A 15,257-nucleotide genomic window follows, 5' to 3' on the forward strand; every position below is an offset into this window, starting at 1 on the left:
AAATGCTTAGAATCCTACCTATGTTGTTATGCAACAAACAAACAAAATAAGTGGGTTCAATGGTTACATCTCAGCGAATGGTGATACAATTCCACTTACAACACTTCAGCGAAAATGACTCCATTTCAAGCTTTGTATGGTTACGAACCTCCTAAATGGAAGGACCTTGTCATTATCAAGACAAAACTTCCAGCGGTTAAAGATCAGTTAGAGGAAACCCAAAAGGATGTCCAAGCACTAAAAGAAAATCCAAATATTGTAAGAAATCGTATGACACAGCAGGCTGACTGAAACTAAACAGAGATAATTTGAAGTTGGAGAATGGGTATTTGTTAAACTTCAGCCTTACAAGTAGTTATCATTAAAACAGAAGGGAAAAAACAAATTGGCACCAAAATTCTATGGACCATACCAGATTAACAAAAAGATCATCCAAGTAGCATACAGCATAAGCCTTCATAATAAAAGTCGTGTTCACAATGTTTTCCATACACGAAAATCTTTAAAATACTTCAAAGACGTAAATGTCCATTGTAAGACATGTAATTGTATATTGAATTGATGTAAGATATGAGGTGATTACAAATGAGAATGAGGGCCTGCTTATATACCCTAACCAGGTGCGCTTTCATGAATGGTCATGTCTCTAAGACATGCCTCTTCATTACTAACTAACTAACCATTAGTTAATTAATTATTGTTTTTTATTATTACATTTATATTAATATTTATTATTTTTATATGAATTGTATTCACAACATTGTCTCCCTCTTCAAAAAACTTTGTCCCTAAGTTGCACGAAACGGGGAAACAGGTACGAGTTTCCGAAACGGGAAGCGATACGAAACGCGACCTCCCCAAATTTTGGAAACGGGGAAACGCGAATATATATATATGTGTGTGTGTGTGTGTGTGTGTGCAATCATAAAGCATAAATAATACATTATAATTTATTACACTTAAACATTAAGATTTAATTTACATCACATTTACTCATGAATGATCACATAATGAAAACAAAAATATCGGAATATCCAAAAGCAACCTTTATTATATATCCAAATCTCAAAATCAGTGTTTATTTGTATTAATATATGAGGCTGCAAGTACAATAAAGACTATAAGGCTGCAAGAGAGAGATCCAAATCAGGATTTTCTGCATCCACATCCCATTCTTTAGAAGGACCACTGTTGTATTGGGAGTCTCCTCCTACGTAGTCGAACGACCTTAGTGCTCTTGATTAAATACACGTTTCATACCCTAGTACCCTACATGATCTTGATTATTGGGAGTTTCACCTGCATAGAGGGCTTGGTTCTCTTGATTAAATACAAGTTCCATACCCTAGTACATGATAAAATCCAATGGAAACATTGCAATCCCTCCAATCCTGAAATCCTAAAAAACAAATAAGTCTGCTGGATTTTGAGTGAGATCTAAAATTCTACTTTCTCCATATGAAATCCAATGAGGGCGAAACCACTCTCAAACATCCTGAGTCATTTCATGGTAATGTTAAAAATTTAAATAAAAGGATGAAAATGAAAAATAAAGGAGAATATAACTTTTACTTTAAGAATTTAACATTACCACGAACTACATATTCCTCAAACTTCCTGATGAACTGCATATCAACACGAGGGCAAAAATTCACTTTTATAACTTTAGACACGCATCTAAAAGCAACAAGAAGTCACTAACATACCCTAAAAGTAAATTAAAAAACAAATTAAAAAAAGATAAATTAAAAAAAACACAAGTTAATGAGGAAACGTGGGTCGTACGGCCATGAAACGCATTTCCCGCCGTACTGGCCACGTTTCCGTTTCGGGAAACGTGGCAGTACGGCCAGAAACACATTTCACGGCCGTACCAAACGTGTTTCCGCGTTTCGTACCCATTTCCGTACGGAAACGGACCTCTATACCACGTTTCCTGCAACATAGCTTTGTCCTCAAAGCTTACTGATGAAAGGTTGGATCTCTTTTTTCTACTCGTTGCAGAACTGCCATCCTCGTTGTTACAAGACGATATGATGCTTTGAATGATAGACAAAATTGTCGTACTGAGAACGGATCAGACCATCCTAGATTAATCTTCTGTGGAATCTTTTGAGCTCTGAAAAATTGTGATGAATAGTTATCGTAGGATTGGATTATGCAAACTTCAGTATTCTTGGGAACATAAATTTGCCGTTTATGTTCTGAGTGATATTGGTATGTAGATTGATTGGAAAGTCTGCTCTTGTGATTCGGATGTCGATAAATAGTTCTTCTGGTTGGACTTTCTTATCATTTGCCAACTTCTGAATATGTTTTAACTTCTCTAGATTTCTCTTCTTCTTTACTTGTGATATTGACTGGATTAGTATTTATTCCTTTATCTTCAACTTGGACTGAAACAACAAATGACTTCAATACTTCGTTTTGAAGTTGTTCTAACTTGTCATTTTTTAGATTTTTTATTTGCATAAGGCTTGGTTATGATTCCTTAGAAGTGAAAATTCATCGTTTTTTGAATCGTTCACTTTGTCCTTAGTATCTTTCTCTTTGTCTTTTAAATTTTTTATTTGCTCTATTAATTTTTTATCAAGGGATTTTAGACACAAATTTTCTTTTTCTTTTTTCTGATAGATTCTCCTTTAGTTCCTTATCAAAACTTTCATTTTCTTGTTTTAGTCTTTGTTTCTTAACCTTGGATATTTTTATCTATGAAAATAATTTCTCATTGTGGTCCCTTAGACGCCAAATTTCTTCATTGCTTTCTATTTATTTTTCTTGAAACTGATCTTCAAAATCTTTATATTTCTTTTCTAATGCTTCGTTCTTTTGTTGAAGTTTTCTGATTTCCTCCTTTAATCGTTTTATTTGCATTTGCTCATTGTCTTGATGTTCTTCTGTACTAAATAATCTTCCACACCTTGGATAACGTAAATTGCACTTTTTTTTAATATATGTATATCCAATTTCGTCTAGACAACTTGGACATTTAGTCCAAAATAGTGATTGTTGTGTGGGACTCATCTTGACTACTTTCTTTTGTTATGAATATAATTCATAACAAGTAAATAAATAAAATAAATGTAACTATTAAATAATCAAATATTGATTATGTTAAATAGTCATTAAGACTTTAAGTTAACTGAGAAGGCATGTCTAAAAGGCATGCCCAGTCACGAAAGGACACCTGCTTAGGTATATATATGCGGGTCCTCATTGTAACATTCATCTTTTGTACAATTTTATATATAATAAATTCTTATTACAAATATGTCTGTGTATTTTAACATTTTAAGTCAACAAGCTATCAATTTTGATGCTTCAGTGGTATCAGAGCCATGGCGCACAATATAATCATGCGGTTCCAATGTGCCATTACGTTCACGTCCTGATTGCGTTGAGCAATTTAATAAAATTCAAGAAGTATTTCAGCAATTAGAATAATCATGTGCAGAAGTTAAAGCATGTCGAAAGGAAAATGATCTAGATGATGATTCCGATGAAGACTATGTAGATCAAGATGATGATCCAGATAAAGATGAAGAGGATAAGGACTATCTTGAGAGACAAGAAAAAGTACAACAACAATGCAGAGATGGGGGGCATCTTTTAAATGGCTTTGCCAATGGATTAGTCGGTAATGATTCCCTTATTCGACAAAACCGGGGGACAGCGAATGCCATGGCAACAAAGATGTATGAGGAACGTCTAAAGTTACTGCATCAGAGAGATTCCATGGACGATGGATCGATGAAGAGGTTTGGAGACAATGTTGGTCAGCTACTGGATGCAAACCAGACAAATATATTGAAGTCAGCAACCACACCTGGGCAGCCTTCGAGGCAAGTTTTACATAATACAACAGGTAATATGGCAGCTGCTCTTCAGCAGGTTCAAGCTCGTAACCAACAACTTCCTGTAGCCACACAGGACATCAAAACCGAGATGAACTCGGTACTAAGTCAGAGATCTGGCACTTCAGATGCTTCATTATTTGGAGTACCTGGAGCTGGCCATTCAAAACCAAATTTATTAAGCCCAGGTGCAAATCAAGGAGGAAATAATCTACCTTTGAAAGGCTGGCCCCTGACAGGTCTTGACCAACTTCGACCGGGACTTCTACCAACACAGAAATCTTTCATTCAATCTCCACAGCAATATCATCATATTCAGATGTTAACTCCGCAGCAACAACAACTTTTTCTCCAAGCACAAGCCCAAGGAAATTTGACGTCTACACCATGTTCTAATTTTGGTGATATGGAAAGCAAAAGACTTCGGATGCTTCTGAGTAACAGGAATGTTGTTGCAGGTAAGGATGGCCAAACTAATGTTGTTGATGACATGACCCAGAATGTTGGGTCTCCACTGCCACAACCTGAAGCAGAAATCATATTTACGATGAAAATAGCTCAAATCCAACAGCAACATCAAGGGAAGCTTGGTGTTGCTAGTGTTTCAGTTGAGGGGAGTATGTCAAACTCTTTTCATGGAAATGATCAAGTTGCATCTAAGGGTCAAAATGGAAGAAAAAGAAAGCAGCCTGGGTCATCTTCTGGTGCAACTAATAGCTCAGGAACTGCAAATACTACTGGTCCATCCCCAAGTTCTGCACCTCCAACTCCATCTACTCATACCTCTGGGGAAGTAATGTCCATGGCTGGTGCATTGCAGAATAGTGGCAACTCATCTAAGATGTTGATAATGTATGGATCTGACGGATTTGGGGCCCTTGCTTCACCATCCAATCCTCTAGCTGATATAGATCGCTTTGTGGAAGAGGGGTCCTTGGATGATAATGTGGAGTCATCTATCTCACGATGATACAGATGTTAGGGATACAGTAGGCCGGTGTATGAATGTTAGCAAAGGGTTTTCATTTTCAGAGTTCAGTTGCATTCGATCTAGCACTAATAAAGTTGTTTGTTGCCACTTTTTCCCTGATGGAAAATTACTAGAAAATTATTTAATTATTTAATTTACTTAATTATTATTTAAAAAAATAAAAAACAAAACAAAAAATTAGGGTTATTAAAACAAAACAAACAAAAACAAAAAAAATTAGAGTTATTAAAAAAAATAATATATATATATATATATATTAGAGTTAAAAGAAAACAAACAAACAAACAAAAACAAAAAGAAATTTAGAGTTACCAAAAAACAAAAATTAGAGTTAAAAAAAAATAATAATAATGATAATAAAAAAATAGAGTTATTAAAAAAAAAAAAAAAATCGATAACCCTGGATTCAAGACAGTGTTACCAAGTGAATTATACAGGCAGAGGTGCCAATGGCATCAAGTTACATATGTCGAGATGACAAATGCAAATTGAAGGAAACTGCCAACAATAAGCTTTGAGGACAAAACTTCTAAAGAAAGGGGCTATGTTATGAATATAATTCATAACAAGTAAATAAATAAAATAGATGTTACTATTAAATAATAAAATATTGATTATGTTAAATAGTCATTAAGTTAAGTGAAAAGGCATGCCCAGTCACAAAAGGACACCTGCTTAGGTATATATATGCAAGTCCTCATTGTAACATTCATCACTTGTACAATTTTATATATAATAAATTCTTATTACAAATACTTCTGTGTATTTTAACATTTTAAGTCAACAAGCTATCAGTTTTGATGCTTCATCTTCACTATTTTCGAATTAGACTCCCCTTTTCTTGACTTGATAACCTTCCTTGGTATGTGTATATATATATATATATATATATAAGTTGCATGAAACGCCGAAACATTTCAGAGTTTCTGAAACCGGTACGTTTAGAAACGCCACCTCGCAAAAATGGAAATGTCGGCTGAAACATCACACACACACACAGATATATATATATATATATATATATATATATAATCTTGCAAGAAAAAAGGGAATAAGACACATAGATGATAATTTAGAAGGAAAACCAAGTCTATATTAACTCTCATAGATTGAAGACAGCGACGAGCGAGCAGCACTTGGAAATAAAACTAAGTGTTAAGCTCACCATGTTTATATGCGATGTAAATGGAGTTGAGCCGACTTGTGTAGAGGCACGATTGGGGCGTTAAGCAAAGGATATGGGGGTCGGCCTTAAGGCTGGACACCCCTCCTAAACTACGCACAGAATGTGTATAAATACAACAAGGTTGGAGCTCATTTGTACCATCGTTGATCATCGAATCAACTCGCACTTCTCTTGGGTATTAGGACAGGGGTAAAACAAGTGCGCAGAAAGAGAAGTGCGCATATCTCATGCGCTTCTCTTGTGGAAGGCGCAGATTTTACCGGAGGTCGATTCTAAGGTGTTCAAGGTGCGGTTTGGTTGCAGATTTGTGCCGGGCTTGAGGTAGTGTTGTGGGTGGTCCGGGTGGACATCTTTCTACCGTGCAAGAGTGCACAAATGTTGTAAAGGCTGTCTATGCCTATATTGTAAATTATTCTAAGTGTTGGCTTGGATTCTGCCAAGCACACTTGTATGATGTATTATTGAAGATTGTCATAATATATTATTATCGGGCAGACTTGTTCGGGAGTTGCCCCTCCCTTTATACTTGTGTGCAATTGTTATTGTCTTGGTTAATTGCATATTGGATAATGAATGAGTATGGGCTTCATTAAGTATAAAGGCTAACGCATTTTACTTGGTTGCGAAACACAAACTAAGTATGTTAATGTGAAGAAGGCGTAGTCCATGTGCATAAGTATTGTTAAAAAGAAAGTGTACGGTGGTGCCGCACCTCGCCGGCTCAGTTGGAAGACTACCGTAGGCCTGGGGGCACGACAGGTGGTATCAGAGCTCGTGAACAGGTTCAGGTGTTGAAGCATTTGACAGGTGGTCTAAGAGCTGTTGAGCAGGGTTGCTCTTGACAAGTTCTTGCAGGTGAAGGAAACCGTTTCACACGAAGTGGAACAAGGGTTGGTTCTATTTGCAGGTGACTTGGAAAAAGCCATTGAATGGTTGAAACTAGATTGCAGAAGAGCAAGAAGTTGTTAGGGATGGCAGCTGATTCTCAGGCTGGGTCTAGTCACACGATGAAGGATACTACTCTTGGGTTCATTGAAAAGGTGATTGAAAAGATGGAGGCTTTGGAGACTTCTTGGGATAAGAAGATGGACTCACTTGCTGAAGAGCGAGAGGCCAACTTGAAGACCAAAGAAGCACTTGAAGAACTCCGAGTACAACATGATGAACTCCGAGCACAGTATGAGTACACTGATCTTATGTGTACACAACTTGAAGTAAGGGTCAAGGAGGTTGAAGAAGCAAAGGATCAGGGTCTTGCAGAGATCGTGAACTTGAAGGGATCTCTTGACAAAACAAGCAAATCTCTTGATGAAGCCAAAGATGAGATTGCGGTATTGAAGAAGGCCATAAGGCATAACTCAGGTGGAGGAGTAAAACCGGGAGCTGATTGTAGGACGACAGAACACGGTTGTAAGGCAGTTTTGTGCAGAACCGAGAGGAGGAGTTCTTGGTGTCTCGAGTGAGCACCCTCCTACCGTGGGCGGTTGGCACATGGTTGTAAAAGGCTGTCTTTGCCTTGACTGTAAATATTTCTAAGTGTTGGCTTGAATTCTGTCAAGCACACTTGTATGATGTATTATTGAAGATTGTCATAATATATTGTTATCAGGCAGACTTGTTCGAGAGTTGCCCCTCCCTTTATACTTGTGTGCAATTGTTATTGTTCTGGTTAATTGCATATTGGATAATGAATGAGTATGGGCTTCATTAAGTATAAAGGCTAATGCATTTTACTTGGTTGCGAAACACAAACTAAGTATGTTAATGTGAAGTAGGCGTAGTCCATGTGCATAAGTATTGTTAAAAAGAAAGTGCACGGTGGTGCTGCACCTCGCCGGCTCGATTGGAAGACTACCATAGGCTTGGGGGCGAGCGATCCATGAAACGCGATGAACATATGTGAAATATGCGCGTAGTAATGGGGGATCTCGCCTACTTATAAGACAGCTTGCCTTATGTTTAAAGCCGACCATGAAAGCGAGTCAAGCCGACAGTTGATGGAGCAAATGGTGGCGAGTTATTACACTTTGTAGCGTCGGCCAGGAGGAGATACGCGCAGCTTGGAGGCATATAAGTTCAGGCGACCTGCGGTTCATTTGGACATCGGTCAATCGATCAACAAGCTCTTCGCTCTCATCGCACTAAGGAGTAGTGCGCACTTGGACAGGCGCAGCTAGCCGCAGCGGATGAGCCCGCCGAGCCGGGCGAAGGACGAGTTGGTGTTTTCGGTGGTGCGCACAGCGCCCGCGTTTGGTATCGCACTTAGACCGGGTTGTGGCCGGGTAGGGTCGTGCACGGTGTGCCCGCCCGCCCAACGCCGAGTTGGTGTGGTGATTGTCTCGGGTGTGTTGGCGGTGGGTTCGTGCACGGGCACGCCCGCCCGCCCAACGACACGGTTGTATATTATATTGGCTCGCACTTAGTTTCGGGTTGAGGCGAAGGCGAGGTCGTGCACGGGGTGCGCCTGCCCGCCCAATGCCGAGTTCGTGCGGTTGTTTATTGTATTGGCTCGTTGTGTGTTGGCGGTGGGCTTGTGCAGGGTGCGCCCGCCTGCCCGACGACACAAGAGTTGGGTATCATATGTTGTAACTTGGTTTCGGTGGAGATTTGGCAAAAGACCGCCGTGCGGTCGTGCACGGGCGGGCGCCCTCCCGACTTTGTAAACATTACAAGTATAATAAAAGAAGATTATTATTATGTTGTCGTGTTGATTATTATTGTGTTGAATTATTATTGTGTACCCTGCACGTTAATAATATAATTGTTATGAATTGTTAAGGCGTAGTCCGCAAAGTCTATTAACGATGGAACTTCTTAATAACTTAGGCGGTGCCGCACCCGCCTAATTAAACAAAAAAAGAATTGGGGGCGTGACAGCGAGGTGCATTCTAAGTACTCAACCGTTGCATCTAGCAGTAGCAGCAGCAGTAGTCATTAGAACGGTTGAGTACTTAATGAAGCCCATACTCATTCATTATCCAATATGCAATTAACCAAGACAATAACAATTGCACACAAGTATAAAGGGAGGGGCAACTCCCGGAAAGTCTGCCCGATAATAATATATTATGATAATCTTCAATAATACATCATACAAGTGTGCTTGACAGAATTCAAGCCAACACTTAGAAATATTTACAACAAGGCAAAGACAGCCTTTTACAACCAAGTGCAAACCTCACACGGTAGGAGGGTGCTCACCCGAGACACCAAGAACTCCTCCTCTCTCGGTTCTGCACAAAACTGCCTTATAACCGTGTCCTGTCGACCTACAATCAGCTCCCGGTAAAACTGCACACCTGCCAACAATATGCCCAAGGAACGGAATCTCAGTCTGAGCGAACACACACTTAGACTTCTTCAAGAACAACTGATTTGTCCTCAGTGCCTCGAATACCATAGCTAAGTGTTTCTTATGATCCTCCATGTTGTCGCTGAACACCACTGTATCGTCCAAGTATACTACTACGAACGAATCCAAGTATGGTCGTAGGACATCATTCATCAAAGTGCAAAACGTAGCAGGAGCATTGCACAAACCGAATGGCATAACAAGGAACTCAAAGCTACCATACCTTGTTACTATAGCGGTCTTCTTCTCGTCTCCTTCAGCTATCCGCACCTGATAATATCCATGTCTTAAGTCCAGCTTGGAAAACACTCGGGCTTTCGCAAGCTTGTCAAAACAATCAGCAGCCAATGGCAAAGGATACATGTTCCTTACCGTCTGCTTGTTCAATGCACGGTAATCACAGCACATCCGTAGCTCATTCGAATCCTTCTTCCGCTGGAACAATACCGGAGCTCCATAAGGGGACCTTGAAGGTCTAATGAAACCTGCCTCAGTTAACTCCTTTAACTGGCGTTTCAATTCCTCCAATTCAGGCCCCGACAATCGATAAGGTGCTTTGGCCGGGGGCTGCTTCCCTGGCTCAAGCTCAATGCTATGGTCCACTGCACGCCTTGGTGGAAGTTTCTTCGGAAGCTCATCAGGCATCAAATCCGCATACTTGGTAAGCACCTCAGATATTTCAGCTGGAACAGGTGTCCCTACTCCATCACCTTCAACATCCTTGAACATCACCGCATATGTCTCCATATTTGAGTCCTTCATAGCCTTCTCCAAACTCAGTGCCGAAACATGCTGCACCTTGACTTCCTTCCTTTGCCCATGAGTGGGCAAAGTCCAAGTTTGTGACTGTCCAACCAGCACCACCTCATCACAGAAAGGGACAACAATAGCCTTGTTGCCTTTCAAGAAATCCTGTCCGAGTATCATATCAAAGTCATTCATCTCCATCACCGTGAAGTCCAACTGACCTTTCCAGTCTTTTATCTGCACAGGTACATCGTGTACCAAACCCGCCACCTTAGCTCTAGAGTTCACTGCCTTGACCTCCATATTCGATGGGGTGATCGTCAGCCCAGCCTCTTTTGCTAACCGTGTCGTCATAAAGTTATGTGTGGCACCCGTGTCCACCAGAGCTTGAATGGTCTTGCCATGAACCATCAAGTCCACGAAACCTAGACGGTTCATCCATGATTTTTCCATAACCTTATCAGCTTCACCCGTCATGAGCAACCCTGCTCTATCAGGCTTCATCATATCATCTTTGTCACGAGCAACCTTTGCTCTGAAAGGAAGAAGAAGCCGTGATGCAAGAATGGGTATATATGCAAGGAAACTTAGGCTCATTTGCATCCAACGGAGATCACAACTTCGCATATCTCTCTACATCGAGCTAGGGGTAAAAGGAAGGCGCAGCAAGTGCGCATACCTCATGCGCTAAAGTGTGGAGTGCGCAGTTTTACCGGGAGCTGATTGTAGGACGACAGAACACGGTTGTAAGGCAGTTTTGTGCAGAACCGAGAGGAGGAGTTCTTGGTGTCTCGGGTGAGCACCCTCCTACCGTGGGCGGTTGGCACATGGTTGTAAAAGGCTGTCTTTGCCTTGATTGTAAATATTTCTAAGTGTTGGCTTGAATTCTGTCAAGCACACTTGTATGATGTATTATTGAAGATTGTCATAATATATTGTTATCGGGCAGACTTGTTCGGGAGTTGCCCCTCCCTTTATACTTGTGTGCAATTGTTATTGTCTTGGTTAATTGCATATTGGATAATGAATGAGTATGGGCTTCATTAAGTATAAAGGTTAATGCATTTTACTTGGTTGCGAAACACAAACTAAGTATGTTAATGGAAGTAGGCGTAGTCCATGTGCATAAGTACTGTTAAAAAGAAAGTGCACGGTGGTGCCGCACCTCGCCGGCTCGGTTGGAAGACTACCGTAGGCCTGGGGGGCGTGACCTCAATGTATAAGGCATATTAGGCCAAAGATGAACGAGCGGGTGGACGGTTGCACGACGAACGAGCGGGCATACGACGGACCTCCGACACTTATGCGACATAAGTGCGACGAAAGAATGTAAGAATGCGACGTTGGAACTAAGTGCGATGACACTTAGTGCGAAAATAATGCGAAGGACGAAAGCTTTATACCTTAGCGTTGGAGAGGCTTACACGATGGAGCAAGCCGACATGTGTTTTAGTATGATATGGGCGTATGTGCGTTGGTATGGGGGGTCGGCCATGGGGCTGCACACCCCCCCTTAACTCATACGTTGGAGCATATAAATAAGACATGAAAGGAGTTCATTTAGGCATGGACATTCGCTCACAATCCTTCGTACAAGAACAAGGAAGTGCGCAGTAAGGGGTAAAGTTAATGCGCATATCTCATGCGCATTTGACTTAGAGAGTGCGCAGTTTGGTCTCGGTTGAAGGTTGGCAAGGAGTGTCGTGTATGGGTGAATTCCGAGAGCAGATTTGTGCAGAACTTAGTGGTGGAGTTCTTGGTGTCTCGGGTGAGCACCCTCCTACCGCAGAAGTTAGCACATGTGTTGTAAAAGGCTGTCTTTGCCTTGATTGTAAATAATTCTAAGTGTTGGCTTGAATTCTGTCAAGCACACTTGTATGATGTATTATTGAAGAATTGTCATAATATATTATTATCGGGCAGACTTGTTCGGGAGTTGCCCCTCCCTTTATACTTGTGTGCAATTGTTATTGTCTTGGTTAATTGCATATTGGATAATGAATGAGTATGGGCTTCATTAAGTATAAAGGCTAATGCATTTTACTTGGTTGCCAAACACAAACTAAGTATGTTAATGTGAAGTAGGCGTAGTCCATGTGTACGAGTATTGTTAAAAAGAAAGTGCACGGTGGTGCCGCACCTCGCCGGCACGGTTGAAAGACCACCGTAGGCTTGGGGGCGTGACAGTAGGACGAATGTGTATACTTCAACTACGCATATAAGTTTCTCTTGTGGAGTATTGAGATTTGCTTGGTCTGTGCGTATGTAGGCCTAGGGCGTGATGGTCTTTCGATGAGTGAGCGAATTTTTCTTTTTACATGATGGCCAAGTTTTGACATTTCGGCCAAGTTTCGAAGTTTCGGATACGAGTACGGCCCGACACTTTGAGTTCTTAGAAGTTTCGTGCAACTTATATATATATATATATATATATATATATATATATATATATTCTCAACAATTGTTCTTTTTTTCTTAAACTCTCTTCTTTTTTTATTTTTTTTATAATTATTTTTTAACTTTTTTCTTTTTTTTTACTTTATTTTGTTTTATTATTTTTTTATAAACTTTTTTTGTATATATATTTGTAATATTTTTTTCTTTTTGAAAAGTGAAAACCCTAGTGAAACGTGGCCATTCACCTCTTCGAGGTATAATATAAAATATATATCCACTTATATGTCTTTGACTCGGTTAATTTTCTCCATGTAAAAGTAAAAATTACCATTCACATGAGATTTTGTATTCCTTTTGTTCTTTCTTTACCTTGAAAATACCATGGGCAATTACCATGGGTTGTTAAAACCACGAACTTGTAAACTACTTAATGAAGAATCAAGATAATCTTATCTACTCTTCCTTCTCTTACGTATAGTTTTAAAGATATTTGGAAAGATTCTCTTTTGACTTTATCATGCATTTTTTATCAATAATGTAGAACATTTTTATATATATGAATGTTCTCCTCCAAAATTTACATCCAACTATATTTTTTCTCACTAGTATAATTGAAATGTCAATGGCCAAAGGCCTTATTTAACTTTATTTTTTTATTTAATTTTTTTGGGGCCAAAGTCCTAAATGGAAATATGGAGAATCTCCAAACTCTGAGCGGAACGCTTCGATTACACAATAGCAAGGTTGACAGGAGGTTGATAGCCAAAGGCCCAGTGATCAGCCAACGTGGCTCTGATACCAATGTAACGACCAAAAGTCGTATATGCAGCGGAAATATTTAAAATACTTCAAAGACGTAAATGTCCATTGTAAGACATGTAACTGTATATTGAATATTGTATATTGAATTGATGTAAGATATGAGATGATTACAAATGAGAATGAGGGCCTGCTTATATACCCTAGGCAGGTGCCCTTTCATGAATGATCATGTCTCTAAGACATGCCTCTTCATTACTAACTAACTAACCATTAGTTAATTAATTATTATTTATTGTCATTTTATTTATATTTATAATTTTTATATGAATTATATTCATAACAGTATCTCGCCTTAAAAAGGCACTTGGCAAACACCAGTCATCATAAACAACACTTACGACTTTAGATGACGAAGGGTGTTGAAATTTCTAAGTCTAACAGTTAGAAATTTTCCTGTACTATCTGGTTTATTTCACCTACTTGTTTAATTTTTGAACAACTTATCTAACCATATAAATACTGAAAATAAACACAAGTATAGTCTCAACCATCTACAGTTCAGCAACTGAAAGAAATAGACAACCACACAAGGGACACCGTTATTTTTGGACAATCGTCCCTGGAAAAACCCAACTTGCGAAAATCGATGCAGCAGTTCTAAGGGTTTTATTATTAAGAAGCTTTCTTGAGTACAACTAGGTTGCCAAACTGGCTCACCCAACAGAGATCTATCTGGCAGTAATTCCTCTCTTTGGAAATAGATATTCAATAAGTCTACTCCACGAAAATCTCTTCAATGCTTCTCTGAGGCTCTGCGTCAGCCCTCCTAGCCTCTGTGTCACTCTGAAACCCCCTGCGTCAACCTTCTACTACTCTACGCTAGCTCTCTGGCCTTCTGTGTCACCCACGCAGGCCCTACTTGCCTCTGCGCAGTCACTCTGGCCCTTTGTGTGGCTCCTGCTGACTCTGCATAGCCTCCTCTGCCTCAGCACTGATCCTTCGGCACTATCTCTGCCTCTTTGCTATGTACTCATTGCCCCTTGTTGCAACTCAAATCACTTGTTCGATTTCTCTCAGCGAACCCTACTCCAAAAAATCGAACTAACTGATCAATCTTAGTGTATCTCCAACTGACCCTCAAGCCTCCTCTTATACTTTTTCTGTTGAGTCTTCAACGGTTGAGATTACATCTCTAATCAACGGCTAAGATTAGATTTGGCTTGATCCATATCATTTAGGACCTTATCACCTAGTTTTATATATTAATACCCATTAATACATTAAAAATATTAATTATTTTAATATCTTCCTAACCAGGTGGAATTTCCCCAAACCATTTATGAGTCTTGGAGATCTCATGTGCTTTAGCCTCTCCACCAATTTTCATGGCTAGAGCACATCCGATGCTACCCCAAATCAACACTCCCTCTTAGCGAGGAATGTGCTCTAGTAATGCTCCTCCACTAAACATCACCTTGATCATCCAGCACCCGTACCTATGCTGATGCTTGGCCTTCCTGCGCAACATCCTTTGCACTGTTGCATCCTATACTGTTGCCCATGGCTCCTCTGCACCCATGTTGTTGCTGGTCCTCTCTCCCAACACTGCATCTACACTGCAGCCCTCTCTCATCATGCTGCATCGTGCTACCCATAGCACTACCACTGTTATGGTAACTGGTCTATGCAACTACTGACATCCTTGTCAGGCTAGAAGCCCTCCTGATGCTGAAGCTCTCTTTGCTGCTATCCTATGCTCTTTGTGTTGTCTTTGTGCTGTTGCAACAACTTTGTGCCTCTCGCACTGCTGCAAACACCTCTATGCCTTCCTGCACTGCTGCAACCTCCTTTGTGCCACTGGCACTGTTGCAACCCCCACTGCGTTGCTACAAATCCCTACACTCTAACACTCTTTGCCGCCCCATCTTCATTTGCTTCTACCGACATCCGCCATCCTGCTACTGTCAT

General features: G+C 40.1%; 1 protein-coding gene and 1 pseudogene across 5 annotated transcripts in view; one reads left to right on the top strand and one right to left on the bottom strand.

The window, feature by feature from the left end:
- LOC149211019 (mRNA export factor GLE1-like) overlaps positions 1–15,257 on the bottom strand; it is a 532,145-nt gene that overhangs the window by 268,535 nt on the left and 248,353 nt on the right. The gene's annotated exons all lie outside the window — the stretch shown is intronic.
- LOC149211021 (transcriptional corepressor LEUNIG pseudogene) lies at positions 115–4,978 on the top strand (annotated as a pseudogene).

This window comes from Pinus tabuliformis, chromosome 1_2 (assembly GCF_031772625.1).
Source record: "Pinus tabuliformis cultivar Carrire ecotype Pingquan chromosome 1_2, CPIR1, whole genome shotgun sequence".
Lineage (NCBI taxonomy): Eukaryota > Viridiplantae > Streptophyta > Pinopsida > Pinales > Pinaceae > Pinus > Pinus tabuliformis.